Below are 17,194 nucleotides of genomic sequence, written 5' to 3' on the forward strand. Positions count from 1 at the left end.
ATCATATGATGGGCACTATGTGAAATGTTCTACATACATTATCTAATTTAAACTTCATAACCACTCTTAATGTAATTCTAGTACTGTACTCATTTCACATAGGAGGTAATGAAATAACTGGTCCAAGATTACAAAGCTAAAAAGTGAAGATGCAGAATTCTATCACTGTGCTATTCCTTCTAGAGTCTAAACTCTGAATCACTGCAATATTACCCCCAAATGACTGTTTATGTTGAAAGGAAAAACTACAGAAGTCTCTCACATAAGGATTAGCACAATTTTTCAACAGCCATATTTTTATTTGTAGCCGAAAGCTTTGATTAGGAGGGTAATATCATAGACTTACATATCTGTAAGAAACTTGGAAATAGGACCAAGTCCTTTTTGCCAACCTTCTAGCTATCAGTGACTTCTTTAGCATATATTATTTATCATTAATATACAAATGAAATAATTAGAGCTAAAAACAAATAAAGCTTAGAGTTTTGAGCTTCTGCAATCTAAACACAAGAACACAAATGATTCTCTTCAGCTGTTAAAAAATGTTGACAAGTACGTGTAGACCCATTGCTACACTGGGGGAGGCAGCCTTAGCAGAAGTGTCTGGGGGATCTCAGAAGGGCATATGGACCTAAACCATTTTCTTTCAAACAAAACATTTCCTGTTTTTAAAGATTCCTAAGTAAATCCCACACTGCTCAATATCAAGTGCAATTATTTCTATATTATATATTTGGTGGGCATGTCATTCAGAAGTCCTCTGTTGAGAAGGCCAGAGAAAGCTCTCCTGAATGTCTTAAGGTGGTCTCAGCTATATCTGCATATTCTTCAGCCCTCTGACTTAAACAGGGTATAAAATTGAGTGGGACTCTTCTTATTTTTATTATCATCCATCTTATTTACAAATATGATCCCCCATCATTTCACTTTACAATTACAGTATGTAGAAAGGGGATAGACAGAATATTTCTAGGGTGCCAAAATGAGCCACCTTCCATAAAGATGAACTGAAGGAAACCGAATAAAAGTGACACAACAAATGCACATCTGAACCATCAAATGTTCTCACTTAAATGGTCAGTTGTGTCTAACTGTTGAATTAAATGCCATATCTGGGTCTTAAAATAAATAGACTGATGGCTATACTCCGTCTCAGTGCTGCTGTCTTTGAGGTACAATAAAATGTTTTCCTGGAGGAATTCTTGTAGGAATCTCACTTGTTTATAAATATGCTTTCTTTACAAATGTTAGGAGTTTGTTGATCTTCTATGTTTTGTGAATTTTTGTTTAAAGTGGCACTTTAGGAAAATGCTTAGAGAATGTGAGATAATGCATGGAAAATTATTATTTCTTTTATCAAAGATAGATATATAAGTGGTTAAATAGATACAATGATATTTGGCATCCTTTTCTTAAATTCACTTCATCTGATCAATAGCTTACTAAAGAAGTACGAGGATATTGCACAGGATTTTAATTGGTCAATTTCTACTTTTAAAAATCTTCAATACTTTTCTAATTCTCCCCTTTTAATCCTCAAGGTTAGAGCTGCAATTATGCTACATTATTGAGGTCATTCAAAATAATATATAGACACCTTAGTATTTGCTGTTCTCCATTGATGGCTTTACTGTCCTTTCCCCTGATTTGCTATAATAGAGCTCACTTACAGCATTCTGTGCGTGTCTGGCTTCATCCCTGTTTTGCAGCAGCAGCTGCTTGCCTCTTAAGCATTCCTCCTACTTCTATTTAACACATTATACTGCCAGTTGCAAGATCACCTTACAAATAAATGAAAACCTTTAGTGTTAATTCTGAAACAGCAAAAATCAATCAATCAACACGTCAGTTGAATTATGAAGAAGTTTGACTTTTAAATCTTCAGTAGCCAGCCAATGGCTTTTTTGTCAGCTCTGAACTTTCTCTCTGAAGGTCTGGACTTGTTATCCTGATCCTTTCCATTTCTCCCTCTTCTTTCAGAAGGTAGGAAGTTGAAGAAAGTACCTGAATCATCAACTAGGATGGTGGGAAGGAGTATGAGCAAAGCAGGATGCTCTTGTCTGTGTGTGCACGCGTGTGCACATGTGTTAAAATAGCTATGTCGCTGTCCAATTATGAGGATGGCAGATATGGAAATATCAACACAATGAGGCAAAGGATCTCTAATATTGTTTATCTTATGTGATAGTAGCAACATTTCAATCAGGGTTAAGAGAATTTGAATTTATAGCTATTCTTTTCACCCCAATTCTGTCTGAGATTCAAAAAATCTTCTATTAACTACTGGAGGGAGAGTAAATAAGAGCAACCAATTTAAATATTTACAAGCTAATGTGGAACATTTCTATTAGCCAGCAATTCCACTCCTAGACGTATCCAAGACTCTTCATAGCAGCTGTACTCACAGTAGCAAAAACTTGCTGAAATGCCCTTCAACTGCTGAGAGAATAAATAAATTGCAGGATATTCACACAATAAAATATAACCCCATACTCACAACAAATGGATTGCAGTGATAAGCATCATTATGGGTGAATCTTAGTAGTACATTGCTGAGTGAAAAAAAAAAAAGAAAAAAAGAAGTACAAAGATGGAAAGCTGCTCTTAAAAGAAACCAAAGTAAAAAGTACACACTTTTATGGTACTGATAAGGATGCAGTAAAACTATATGCCACGAAAAGTTGGGGAGTGGTGAATTTGAGATTCAAGATATTGGTTACATCAGGTAGGGGAAACAAGGGAATAAAATGGAGAACCTTATGATTCGATGTATGTTTCAGTTGCTATGGCTGTGCACAAAACTTACCCCCAAAATTTAGTGCAGTAAGACCGTTATTTACCATCTCATGGTTTCTATGGTTCAGAAAATTGGACATGGCATAGCAGGATGGCTTGCCTCTGCTCTGTGATGTCTGCCCCAGTTGACAGTCAGTATCAGCCGCCAAGTCTATGAGTGAATGAGAATTCAGATGATCCCATCTCCTCGAAGTTTTCCATCTGAAGTTGCAGACATCATGGAGGATCTTGAGGAGGTGGTGAATGTATTTTGTATGTGTTAGGGATGAAAAAGTGCTCAAAGGGTGGACTGTGGCAGATTGTGTTTTACAAAAATGGCCAAAGCACTATTTCCTATCCCACAGGCTCTTTAAAACCTTGCCATTAACATAAAGATGTGAAGACTGTTTCCCTCCCCTTGAATCTGGTTGGGACTTTGTGACTGCCTTGAATGTGGCAGCAGGGATGCTGCCTGACTTGTAAGAGTAAGTCATAAAAGCTCTCCAGCTTCCAAATGGCTCTCTATTTGGATACTTCAACAGTCTCTTTAAGGCCCTTTCAAATCAAATTCCACCCACTGCCAGTCCAAAAGTCACTGCTATTTTTGTTATGGTAGCAACCCACTTTCAGATCCTGATTTCTTTTCTTTTTAACTTTAATGGTTTTCTTTATTATAAGAGTAATATTATGCTCATTATAAAACAAATGGATTCTCTTTTCTTTTGGGGGGGAGTATTAAGAGTAATTTAATTACACAATTGCACAACTCAATACAGTGCAATATCAATTTTACGCACCTCATGATGCCTAGGCCTCATGCTACAAAACCCTAAGGCTGGAGGAATAGAATCATATAAAGTTTCATTCACTCATATGTCTGAAAATTGAGGATGGCTGTCAGCTGGAGACCTCAGTTCCTGTCCAAATGGGCCCTCCATATAGTCACTCTGGGCTGACTTAGGCTTTCTCATGACCTGATAACTATGCTTGAAGATGAGCATCACGAAGACAGAGACAGAGGCAGAAACTGAGAAACAGGCAGAAGCCGTGTTACCTTTCATGATCTACTTCTAGAAGCCAAGTAGTACCACATGCACCTTATTCTGTTCATCAAGGCAGACACAAAGCCCTACCCAAGCTGAGGGGTAGAGGAAAAAGATTCACCACTTGATGGGGAGGAGAAAGCAGGGGGAGGAGGTGAAAAGGTTTCCAAAGAGCAATAAAACTGAAAGTATTATTATAGTCACTTTTGAAAGATACAATCTGATGCAATGTGTTGCCAAGGTCCTAGCTTTTGATTTGAGTGGCAGAGTTCACAGGTGATTATTGAATTATGAAAAAATGCCAATTAATTAAGAAAAATAAGGCTACACATGGACCTATGATAAAATAGTGTTAGTACGTTAGACCTAAGCAGTATAATTAATCCAATGTGCAACTGAAGACCAAAGTGGGGGGAAAAAAATCCTGTTCCTCTTTGAGGAGGGTGGAGTGGTATCTATCATTCATTTATTAATTCATTCAATGCATGTAACAACACTAGATCTATGTCTTGCTTCTACAATTTACTAGCCCTGCAGCCTTGGAGAGTCAATTACTTCTCTAACAACAGCAAATAATAGTAATAATGGCTAACATTGAATGCCTAGTATATTTGCCACTCATCTTTGTGTTCTACATATATTAACTCATTAAATTCCTAAAATAATCTTATGTAGTAGATACTAGTATTGTTCTCATTTTTCAGATAAGGAAATTGAGACACAGAAAGGGGAAGAAATAAGGTCACACAGTACTGAAGCCAAAATAAGAATCCAGACAGGTAGGTTTTAGACTCTTAGGCTTTTAATCACTATATAATTTCCTCATCTATTAAAAATCATTAACAAAAACAATAGTTTTTATATAGGATCTTAAAAAACCCTTTGATAAATGACTGGTTTTGAATTTTAAAAATTCGCAGTAATATTTTGTTCTTAATTTTTGGAGCACCTAAGTTTTCTTAGCTACATCTTTGTGAAAACCCGAAGAGGCCAGGAATGGAGGTGGGGCAGAGTGAAGGTTCTCAGGCAAATAGGTTCCCAGGCAAATTTAAGTGGGCTTGGGGAAGTAATGGTGAAAAAAGAGAAGAAGGGAAGGAGAGAGGGATGGCCAGCAAACCCAAGCACAGTGTTCAGAGGGCAAGGTGACTGACAGGACCAGGGACAGGGGAGGCCGGGGAAACAGACAGGGTGTGGCCACAGCAGCAGACTGTCCAGCAAACTGGTCCAGACTGGTTTGGAGTAGAGTAGTTTTCATCGAGGGTGTGGAACAGGACCAAGGAGTCAGGACCCCGTTGGGGCTGCCCAGTTTCGTGGTGGGCTTCAGTCAGAGAAGGTAGCCTAAAAGGAGCCAAGCCCAGGTTCAGCAAGTCTTCTCTTAACATTTCCCGGCCCTCTGAGTCTTGCCCTGTGTGTTCCTTTGCTGCCTGTCACAATGTGTGTCCCACTCTGCTGCAGTTGCTCATTTGCTTGTCATGAACTCAAATTTAAGGGCAGTAACATGTCTATCTTGTTTCTTTTCATATCCCAGAGCTTTACCTACTATAAGCCACTAACTCTAGCTTAATGGGTGTAGCTGAATAATGTAAGTTGACTGAGTAGAAGCTGTAAATCTACAGTACAATAAAAGGGGGGCTGTAAGGGATTGGGGATAACAAAGTGAGAGAAAGGAGTGCAGAAAAGCACAGCTATGGGCTAGTAGGGCTTGTGTTGATTGAGTGAAAGGGAAAAATAGAACTAAGCTTTGGCAGTGGGTGCCCACAGTTGTTGGAGCAGTGTGGGGTGTGGTGTGGTGTGGTGTGGTGTGTGTGTGTGTGTGTGTGTGTGTGTGTGTGTGTGTGTGTGTGTGTGTGTGTGTGTGTGTGTGTAAGAGCACTTGTAAAATGTGAAAAGATTTGCTCTTGATGGGTTGGGAGCATGAGCAGAGTGTATATTGAGCTCAGAGAACAGTAAGATTGATTTCAAAGTTTATAAGATTTGCTCAGAGATATGACATAAAGGATACGATTCCATCAGTTGAGAAACTTGCACCTGAAAAGAACTTGAGAAAGCCAAGAACATGTCATTTCAAACACAGTGACCGAATACCTTAGTTCTCTTCTTTTGGTGCAGTGAAAGAAATTGATCTTATATACTTGAGCATTCACAAATCAGATGCTTCTAAGAAAACGCGGGAGGAGATGCTAAAACTTAGCAACAAAACCTGATAGTAATTTCTTATTGCCTGAAGATTGTAGAAGAGGTCTACCTGGAAATTAAAAACCACTAATATATCAAGAGTAATCCAGTATTATAAGACTAGCAAAGGTATCCTGTTCATGTTATGCAATGAAACTCAGTTCCTAGATATATAAAGAAGGCAGAGTCCTTGCTACCAATCCAAAAAAGCCGTATTTCTCACTGTCAGTATATGACGAGTACAAATTAGCCAGCATGCTATGTAAGTTACTAAATTACTATGGATCTGATTTTGCATAATTGGCCCAGAAGTTTAGAGATATATCATACATGACCATCGTCAGGTGTTTTATTAATTTAGAAACTAAAATCAAATGCTTAACAAAAGAACCAGTCAGTATTCAAATAACAGTAAAGAAAGAAGAGACACATATTTTCCCTTGAACCATTAATATGACATTGGAAAAATTTGATGAAAGAAACATGCAAATTGCACCTTTTCCCAGAGGAGCCTGACTGGCTGTGGATATCTGGGAAAGCACAGCCTTGATTATCCTTTCCTGCAACACAAAAATTCTCCTGACACCATCTGCCTGTCCTCACCTACCAAACATATCTGCTCCATTCTGAGAAAATGTCTCTTGGCAACTTTCTTCTCATAAAACAAAGTTATGAAAATAAACTAGCATTATTCATGAACATTTCACCAGTCTGAAACAACATGTGCAAAATAAAAATAAAATTTGGAAAACCACGGCTCAGGGAAAGCACAAATTCAAACTATAAAAAAAAAAAAGAAAGAAAGAAAGAAAAGAGAAGAGAAGGAAGCCAGCCCATAATAATTCTAAAAGTTTCATCAGTTGAACTAGTGAGGCAGGCTCAGTTGCCTCTCAAGCCTGAGGTTGAGAGGGAATAACCTTTTTTTGCATTACATGAAATAGCTTCTCAAAAAAAAAAAATCCACACTTGCAACATAGCCCTTGTGGTTATCCTTGAGGCCCCATAGGAAGGACATCAAGACACTCAGAAGAATACATTTGAGTGAACTGGATGACTTTAAAGGAAATCAGAAAATGACCTCCAGAGTAGTAATCGTCATAGGGATATTTATATTTTAATAACGCTGGATATTTTGCTGCTTATCAAAGCGAGAAAGTAAAAGTGCTGCTGGGGCTAAGACTTCTATCTCCTGGGTAAAGCCATTCTGTACAAATACTTCATTTTTCATAAATTCTGACTTGTGGCTAGCCTCCTTTTGGGTGATTTCTGTCACTTTTCTTACTCCTGACAGTATATTTGATGCTTTACAAAAAGTAAAAATGACCCAGTCCTGTCCTTAAGAAGCTTACACTCTAGTTCAGTGGCTTGCAAGATTTTTTCACATGTACTAAGAAATATATTTTATATCACAATCAAGCAGACATACAACAGACACACCAAACACATATACACACAAAACCAAAAGGATATTTATATTTACATTTCTGGGTTGAAGAATACGTAACAATTAAATTTCATTGAGAATATTAGCTTGGAGAGAAAATATCTCTCCCAATGTTCTTCTTCCCAGTTAATGCATATTTATCATGTAAGTAAATATATCAAACAGGGAGCAGAGTGTATCTATATGTCACAGATAGGTATACGCAAACATAGTAACCAATTTTAGAAGCATACTTCAATAAATAATCAGGTTGAAAATTAAGTTTCATGATTAACTAACTCCAGGCTCACCCAAGATTTTGTGAGGCTCTCTAGAGCTTTGTGCTTTCTAAATCACTGAGCAACACAAATTTGAAAATAATATTAAAATTATTATAACATAATAATCTTTAAAAATTAAAGGAGAAGAACAAGAGATTATTACCATTTATTAAATATTTGCTATGTTGAAGGTACTGTGTTGAGAACTTTCCATAGATTATTTTGTTTAGACTTCATATCATAACTGAGAGCTGGGTATATTAATTGTGCATGTTAGAGATAGGAAACAGAGACTCAGATAAGTGAGATGACTTGCTCAAGGTCAAAAGTACTGTCAGTAATAGAGGCAGAATACAAACTGTCTGGCTCAGAGACACATCTGCACAGTGCCTGACCCTCAGCCTGAGAGCATCAGAGTAGCAGGTGGCCACGTATAAGTCATGCACACACATGCATCAAGTCATCTCTAAAATGGATATAAACATGTTTACCCAAAAGAAATGTCTGCCACATGATCCCAAGGTAAAAGCCACAGAAAGGACAGCCTGAGAAAGGAGAGAAAATGAGACTAATATGTGTTACAGGTGACATGTCAAAGTTCTTTTGTCAATGTAATACAAAACTCATCAGCAACCCATGCCTCTTGCAACATTTTTTTGAGATTTTATACTTGTATTGTGTATGAAAGAATAAGATTTCAACTTTTCTCAATCTCTCTCTCTCTCTCTCTCTCACACACACACACACACACACACACACCCCACACACACACTATTTTCAGGCTCTTTACCTTGCGCATTTTGAGCAAGGTGAATTGTCACATGATCTAATAATCTTTTTTTACAGTGATGCATTGACTATCTCATGTGATTATTTTTAAGGAGAGATACAAACTTGTAAAATCACTCACTATAAAAAGCATATTGCAAAATATTTTTCTTGAAAAAAAGTTATTTTTCTGGGGTCAGCTAGCCAACTTGTTATTAATAATTAGAAAAGATTTGGATTTTATATTTTACTATTTTAACTTGGATTTTATATTTTCTGGTTTCATTGAGATTAACTTATAGTGGCCATGGATAGGACCAGCAGGTTGTTAGGTCAAGGTAGATGCCACAGATTCAATTCTAAATCTAAGTTGAAATGCAAATTAAATGCATGTCTTTGGACTGATTTCTTGTTGTTCCTAATCATTCATAGAAGGAATGTGGTGTTCTCCATCCAATTCAGAATTTTTTATGAATTCATCCCTTCTATTTTTTTCTCCTGTCTTCCTCTTTCCTCCTTCCTTCCTTCCCTCCTCTCCTCTTTGAGGTCTTACAGAAATCATATTCGTAGACAAGAGAAGAACTCTGTTGGTATATAGGGGAGTAATTTAATTATGTAAAACAGGAGGATGCTCTTTACATTTGGTGTTCTGGGTTTGAAACAATGTCATTAATCAGATTCTCATAAAAGTTATGTGAGATTTTTCAAAACATCAGCTCTTCTGTTTTTGTTCCTCACAGAAGATCTAAACCCTTTTTATTCCTACCTTGTATCCAGCAAGTAATGATTAGGAACTGTTGAAATCTTTACATTACTTTAGTAATGTGCCAATTAAAGAAGGTGTTTTATCCAGATTACAAAGATTTGTCTGAGGTGGCCACTACTTCGTTAAGGCTGTTTTGTGGACATCTCCATAATTAATGGAAAAATCATTAGGAATTCAGTCTTTATTAACCCCTATAGCTGCAGGGGCCCATTTCATCTTAATTGCATTCATTTGGCACTGGCAGTATTATACAGCATAATCACTAATAAATGATCTTTTAATTTGTACCAATCAACGGAGCTTGCTTTCATGCCAATATTCCTGTTTCTTTGATGTTGACCTGTCTTGATTTTTGATCATTTGGGCTTAAGATGATTTACTGGAAAATCAATATCAATACCAGAACTGCTTGTATTCATACGTCTGTGGTTAGGTTCTATTTAAGTGTATTTTGATTGAAATAAGTAGTGCTTGATTACCCATTCAGATGAGGGGGGAAAAGCATAATCAAGTTGAGAAATCTGGTACTGTATTCTTACTCAAAGGAAAATAATTAGAAATTGTAGGGAAACTGAAGATTCGGGAGAGCAGTAGAGGTAACACTTCAGATGCCACTAATTAAGCAACTTTGTCCGCCATCTCCTAAAGGCCTTCACCAATAGCGTAATATGCTATTACCCATTAGCAAGGCCAATGGGGGCTTTGGTTACACTTGTTAATGGGAAACCCCGAGACAGTTTCTCTCATTATCCCCCTGTCAGCACCGTCTCTGCAGTGTAAAGTGGTCGTCATTGTTCTGTGGGTCAGCTAACCAGAAACCAAGCTACTGTAAAGAAACATTCTGCAGCTAATTGAAAATGACTGAAAAATCCCCTTATCATCCAGTCGCCTCTCTTTATTTGTGGAACAATGGAATGTATATGGACTTGTGGGGGAAAAGGAAAGTTCAGGCTATGACATTGAATTTTTCCTGACTAATACAACTACAAAGAAGCCTTTGAAGATAATTCCAGAGGAAAAAAATCCACTCACATTTTTTTTTTAAGATAATGACAGTAAGACGTAAGTTTGTGTTGAATATTGCACTTGCTGTTTTAAAGAATACTTTATGTTTATATGATTCCCTTCACTAGAAGAACTCAAAGCTCCTTCCATGGAACTGCTGAAATCCTCATTATCCTAATGAGCAAATGGCACAAAAGTGGAAAAGCCATAAGGAACATGAAGCTTTATCGCATATTGTAAGCTGGGCTGTTTTCCTGAACTCTTAAATACAGTTTAGTATAAGGTACATCTCACTTTCAGTAATTCAAAACCTGGAAATACAAATTTTCAGGAAAAAACAAATCATACAGGAAGGAAAGGGGAAAGAAGGACTGGAATAATTCCTGTGTTTAGAAGATTTTTTGCTTTGCAAAAGGATTTGATGCATTTTTCTTTCCTTTAAATTATAATATTCCAAATACTTTTGAAATACAATTCAAATAAAAATTCAAAATGATAGACTAAATGTGATGATTACACATCTTAAATGAAGAATGCTTAATTTGATATCTGTGGAAGTTTTCTGTTTTATCATTTGTAGGAAGAGGCAGCAATGTTCTGTTGCAATGGACTAGGTGAACTGAGCTGGTATTGTTCATTCATTATTTCCTTCAATCGGCATGTATTGACAACCACTCTGTTTCATGCAGAGTTCCAGGTACTGGAGATACAAAATGAATTACATATGACACTTCATAATAAGGAATCCATAATCTAGTGGAAGAAATAATAACACAAATTTATAATAATTATATTACAGTACATTAAGCAAAGCAAACTGTGAGTATGTATGGCAAAGTATACATAGTAAAAGGGTCCATAGAGGAAACATCACAAAGCTTAGCAACTTAGGAGGATTAAGAAAGGTTTCTCTGAAGAAGTAACATATTAGCTGAATTTTGAAGGATGAGCAAAAGTTCTCTGAACAAGTGATGGGAGCAGGGAGTGGTGATCTTTGAGCACATTTCAGGAACATTGTGAGCAAAGAAGAGAAGCAATAAGTGACATGTTATATGCAAAATATTATAAACAATCAGTTTAGTGAGGCAGGGAGTAAGGGGAAAAAAAAAAGAAAAAAGGTTGGAGAGGTAGACAGAGACAAGACTCCTGCCTCCTCTGAATGTACCCTAAAAGATATTAGAAATAGGGAGTCAGATTTACATTTAGATGGATCACTTTGGTCACCAAGTGGAGGGCAGATTTTCTGACAAAAGGACCAGAGATATGATTATTCCTGGTCAGCATACTGTTTCAATAATCCAGACAAGAGATGAAAGAGGCTTGAATTGGACAGCAAATATAGGAGACCATAGTTTACAATGGGAAACCACTAAGATAAGCATGAGTAACACCCCTTGGGCAGGGTGTCCAAAATGAAAAGAGTAATGTACTCAAAATAGAACTGGTATATCAAAACGTTATGGGTAAGTAAAGAAAAGGAATTCACAAAGGAATCAGAGGACAATTGGAGATGTAAGGAAAACCAGGAGTGCCAGGTACAATAAATTCTGATGAGATAATGACTTTCAAGATAGGACGAGTAATCAACCACGTCAAAAAGAAAGAGAAAAGCTACACTTAAGTAAAGCCTTGAGATTATTTATTGCCTTTGGATTTCAAGGGTTATTACTAATTTAATGAGTATAGTTTCATTGGAGTTGAGAGGGTAGAGGCCTGAAGGTAGGGCAGTGAAGAAATGGGAATCATGGTTGTGGACTAATGTTTCAAGAAATTTGGGTGAAAAAAGAGAAGATCCAGCTTAGCCAGTGGACAGTTGGGAACAGTAAATTAAGGGAACATGTTCTAGCATGAGAGAGACCTGAGTATGTTTTTAGGCTGAGGAAAAGGCGCTGGCAATATAAGACAGAAGAAGCTGAAGGTAAAGCTAAGTGTACAGGTAACTAGCTATGGGGAATGTGGAGGGAACAGGGACTGATCTGAGCACAGGTAGGGGAGCTGAGAAGGAGAGAAAAGGATGGACCAGTTGGGATGTGAGATCATGAATTTAGTCTGTGTGGTTATTGTTTCCTCCAGTAATACTCAGTAGTCCCAGTGTATGAGTAAGGAAGGCAGATTAGCATTGATCCAGGTGGGTGTGTCATGAAAACTGTAGGTACAAGAGAAACTGAGGTGCTGGGGAAGACGTAGTTTAGATGGTGAATATGAGAATCCAGTCATAATGGTAGGAAAGGAAATTGGCCCAATTGGGTAAAATAAATAAGGAAGGTTTCTGTGAGGATAAAAGATGCTGGTGAATGTAACAAAGGGAAGGAGCTAGAAGGATAGGAATTGTCATTAGGAGGTCATCTCTAATTGTCATTAGATGCATTCTGCACCTTTTAAGTCGGTCTGTCAAGTTCCTGGTAATGTAAGGCTGGTTTGAAGATATGAAAGGAGTTTAGATTAACTAGGCAAGTCTAAGTTTCTTAACTTCATCCAGCTTTATTTAGATCCCTGGGGATGTAAATTTCTAGAAGATTCTAGACTAAATGGGCCTCCTGCATCATGATTCTCAGAGACAAATTAAAGATGAATTACTCTAATCATCATTTTCTAAACTGTTCTCTAGCTTCATGAGGTGTCAATAGATAGTTACCATCCCACCCACTAAAGAAAAAGTTTGTGGATAAGTAAGTTTAAAAATAAAGTGGATTAAACCCAATTAGCAGGAATTTATGTTTTACTGAAAGGCTTCTCAGAGCCTGAACAGTGTGAATCTCCCAGAGCAGAGACTGGTCTGCACGTTCCAATACTTGTTTGATGACATCACATTTCGGTCCACCAAACTCCTTTAACTTGTTGCAGAGCCACTGGGAAACACTGCATTGGGTTTTCATCGAATGAGGAGATCTTTTTATTTTAAATGTTGACTGCTACAGTTTAAACACTTGTGTCTCCCCAAAAATCATTTGTTGAAATCCTAATCCCAAAGGTAATGGTGTTAGGAGGTGGGTTATTTGGGGAGGTGATTAGGTTATAAGGGCAGAGACCTCATGAATGCTATCAGTGCCTTTATAAAAGAGCCTCAGAGGACTGCCTCACCCCTTCCACCATGTGAGGACACACTGAGGTGGTGCCATCGATGAATCAGGACACGAGCCCTCACCAAACACAAATTTGACAGCTCCTTCCTCTTGGATTTCTCAGCCTCCAGAACTGTGGGAAATAAATTTCTGCTCTTCATAGACTACCCAGTCTATGGCATATCGTTAAAACAGAATGAAAGGCTAAGACACTGGCTACTTTAACTTTAGCTTTAAATTTCAGTTTGAGTTAGTGAAGTAATACAAGTTAGTTAAGATAACTATATTAATGTTTTGATTTTTTAAAATTTTACCAACATGTTGACTGTGTTATATGCGTGTTATATGTGTGTTATATGCATGTTAAATGTGTGTTATATGCATGCTATGAGCTTAGCACTCTGGACTGGATGTTGAGAGGTATCAAGTAAAGAAATTCACGTTGCTTCTGGTACCAGGTACTAGATTAAGAGGAATAGGCAATGGAAAGAGCATGGTTTACACACTCAGAGAGTTTACTGACTAAGAAAACTCCTCTTTTGTTCCAGCTCACCTCAGGATTTTTGTACAACATTCTTCTGGTGAAATCTTTCTTTTCTTTTCTTTTCTTTTTTTTTTTTTTTGCACATTTATTATTCCCTGCATGAATGATACCTAAGTCTGTTCTGAATTTGTTCTCTTTTAATTACTATTTATGTTCTCCTTGTCCTGTCTTCATGCACCACACTGAAAATAGAAGATCATGATGATACTATCTGTTCTGTTTAAAATTTTAAATACTTGAACTAAGTCTACTCAAGTGATTTTTTTCCCTAGACTTTACACCTTCAGATGTTCCTGTCTGTCCTTAGACTTCATGTCTTCAACCTTGCCCCATTTTCAAGTACATCAATATCCCATCTGCAATTTCTTTAGTTTGACATAGTCTCCAAAGAGCACCATCTACTCGGGGTCTCAAATTCTTATACATATGTTCTAATTATCTAGATATATTTATCTTTGCAATCACTCTCCAAAGGTCTATGGAAAAGTCATCCTGCACTTTTGAGACTATATATCTCTCTAAAATGTATTTTAGAGTTCTGATTTTCTTAGTAACAAAATCAAGACTTTGCTATTTTTAAGTTATGCTTTTAAATGTTCCTTTTAAAAGCTTGATTAAAAATTATGCTGTTAACTGAGATTCATTATTTTCTTCAATTTAATAAGGTCTCATTTGAGGCTATGTTAAAAATATAGCACTACCTCACTGATGAAGTTCTTGAATATTTTTTTTCTGTCACTAAAACATACATTGTCATCACCGATATTGAAAGGTTTTTAGTACCCGAAAGGACCAGACAAAATATGATTCTTATCCATTCAACATTTTCTATCTTTAAGAATTTTAATATTCAGAATAAAATGTGAATTAAAAATGAGGGAAACCACCCACCCACACACTTCCCCAAATCTATAAAAGTAAAATGATTATAAAACTAGGAACTTCAGGCATTTGCATTGTTAGAATGCTCCTAAACAATGTGGGATATTTTAAAACAAACAAATGATAACACAAACAAAAAACAAAACCTAGTGTTAGTGGATTTGCTGGTGAAATAAATATGGTTATCAATTAGGGATTAAAATGAAGTTTTTCATACATGTTTGTACTTTGAGATTCTAATCTTTTTGATATGGCTTTTTTTAAATGATTATTTAGATCTGTACTTTGAGATTCTAATCTTTTTAATATGGCTTTTTAAAAATGATTATTTAGATCCGTATTTAACAAGGAAAGATGTACAGAACAGAACAAAGATTTTAAAAAACAGATTATAGTAAAACATATATAGTATTATCCCAATTATACTAACCAATATGTTGAGAATGCTTGGAAGTATGTTATATATGTATATTAATATTAATATATAGTAATTATATTATTATATTAGTAGTGATTATTACTATGAACATGTTTTACTTTTTAAAAATTTATTTCGAATACTCATGAAATACAAAGCTGATTGTCCCCCCTCCTGCCCATGATGTGGGGGCCAGATTCATATTGGGGACAAAGCCAATACCAGAAATTGCTTTTGTACCCTTTGTCTCCTTCCAATTATCCCCCAACCTAACTCTCCCTTCCCCAGAGAAGGATATGGCATTTTTTTAAAAGCAGAATAAAATGGGCTGATTTTTCAACTTATTTTATTTATAATAACTTTATTTTGTCACATTTTTCAACACTTCTAAGCCCATAAAATACAATTAAAGCTGTCCATATTTACCAAAAGCCTTTGGAGAGCAAAGCAGGGCACTGTTCACCTGAATTTCTCCATACAAAGCAGATCACAAGTTGTCACCTACGCTTCATCTTCTTGGAGAGAGCTGCTCACTTAATTTTTTATTTGCCCTTTGCCTGACCAGTGCAAAAATAACCTTTCTAGGACATTCCTCCACAGCAATGTGTGATTTGATCTTTCTTTGGTGACCTGGGCCATGCCATCCCAATATGAGAAGAAGCAGTAAATTGAAGTCAGATACTTATTGGAATGAAACTCTCATTTTAAGACGAAATTCAGATCTATTTAGCTTGACCTTGGAACTTGAATTAAATCTTTAGACACTCAACTTTCTCCAGGGAAGTATGAGGTTTATATGAATTTGAGTGTATTAAAGCTAGTCTGGCTCTGATCTATGTACCAAGTTGGTTAATTTTTCATTTAAAGGACAAAGGGTTTCACTGGAACTAATTTAACTGACTTAATTTGTAATATTCACATACCCGTTTATATTCTAAACCAGGAGAGGTTTTTTAAAACCATTAACATGTCATTAAAAAAACATAATATGTTCACTGATTGATGTTTTGAAGGCAGCCACGGTTGGCCATGGCTGGGGACTTCTGACATGGCTCATTTTTGCCTCTGCTACTAACCAATTGTATGACCCAATATGAGATGCTTCATCTTCCTCCGATTTACTCTCTAATAAACTGGGGTTATAATATTCCCTCTTCTATCTTTCTCAAAGGGGTGTACTGAGAATTAATACATTAATGGTCACAAAGTACATCAAAATGATCAGTTAAAAGGTAATATGTTAGGACTTTTATGTTATGAAAACATATTCAGAATGTGTGTGTATGTGTTTTACTAGAAGATATCACTGCTCTGAGCTTTATCACATGTAAATGTGAAAATAAATTGGCCTGTTTTGTAATTAATCTGGTAATTTATGTGGATTTGTAGGAATCTTGAGTTAGTAAAAACAAAATAGTCACATTTGAACAATGCATTCACAATATTTCTTTCTAAAGATTTTTTTTTTCATATCATTTAACTGTTCAAAACTCAACTATTGCCAGAAAATTCTCTTGATTAATCCCAATCTCTCTTGTACTTTGTCAGTCACAATGCAACATTTACAATAATTTTATTCTGAATGTGCCTTGTAAAACTTTTAAATGCATTTCCTGCAATTATTATTTTTTCCTATCAGCTTATATACTCTCTGTTATCAGAGGCTGTATACCTGTTTACTTTATCTTCCTTCACAGCACCTATAACCAGACCACAGTAGTACTTGAGAAGTGATGTTTGCTAATTACACACAAATAGGGATACAGGTTGAATTTGATCAGTGGTTCCTTTCTTATCTTATTTTTTTATCTATCTTTACAAAATACTGTGGATTGCACTATGATATAAACCAAATAGCCACTTGTCCTGTGAACACTTACAAGTATGGTTTTGTTACATTTAAATTAAATGACACATTTTTATGCAATCTTGATAGAAGTTATATTGTGAATAAAACACAAAAAACGATAGTTACATTACCAGTTGAAAATTACAGTAATATTTTCCAACATAAAATTTGCTGCCTTGAATACAGTGAAATATATAGATATT

Source organism: Cynocephalus volans, chromosome 5 (genome assembly GCF_027409185.1).
Source record: "Cynocephalus volans isolate mCynVol1 chromosome 5, mCynVol1.pri, whole genome shotgun sequence".
In the NCBI taxonomy this organism is placed as follows: domain Eukaryota; kingdom Metazoa; phylum Chordata; class Mammalia; order Dermoptera; family Cynocephalidae; genus Cynocephalus; species Cynocephalus volans.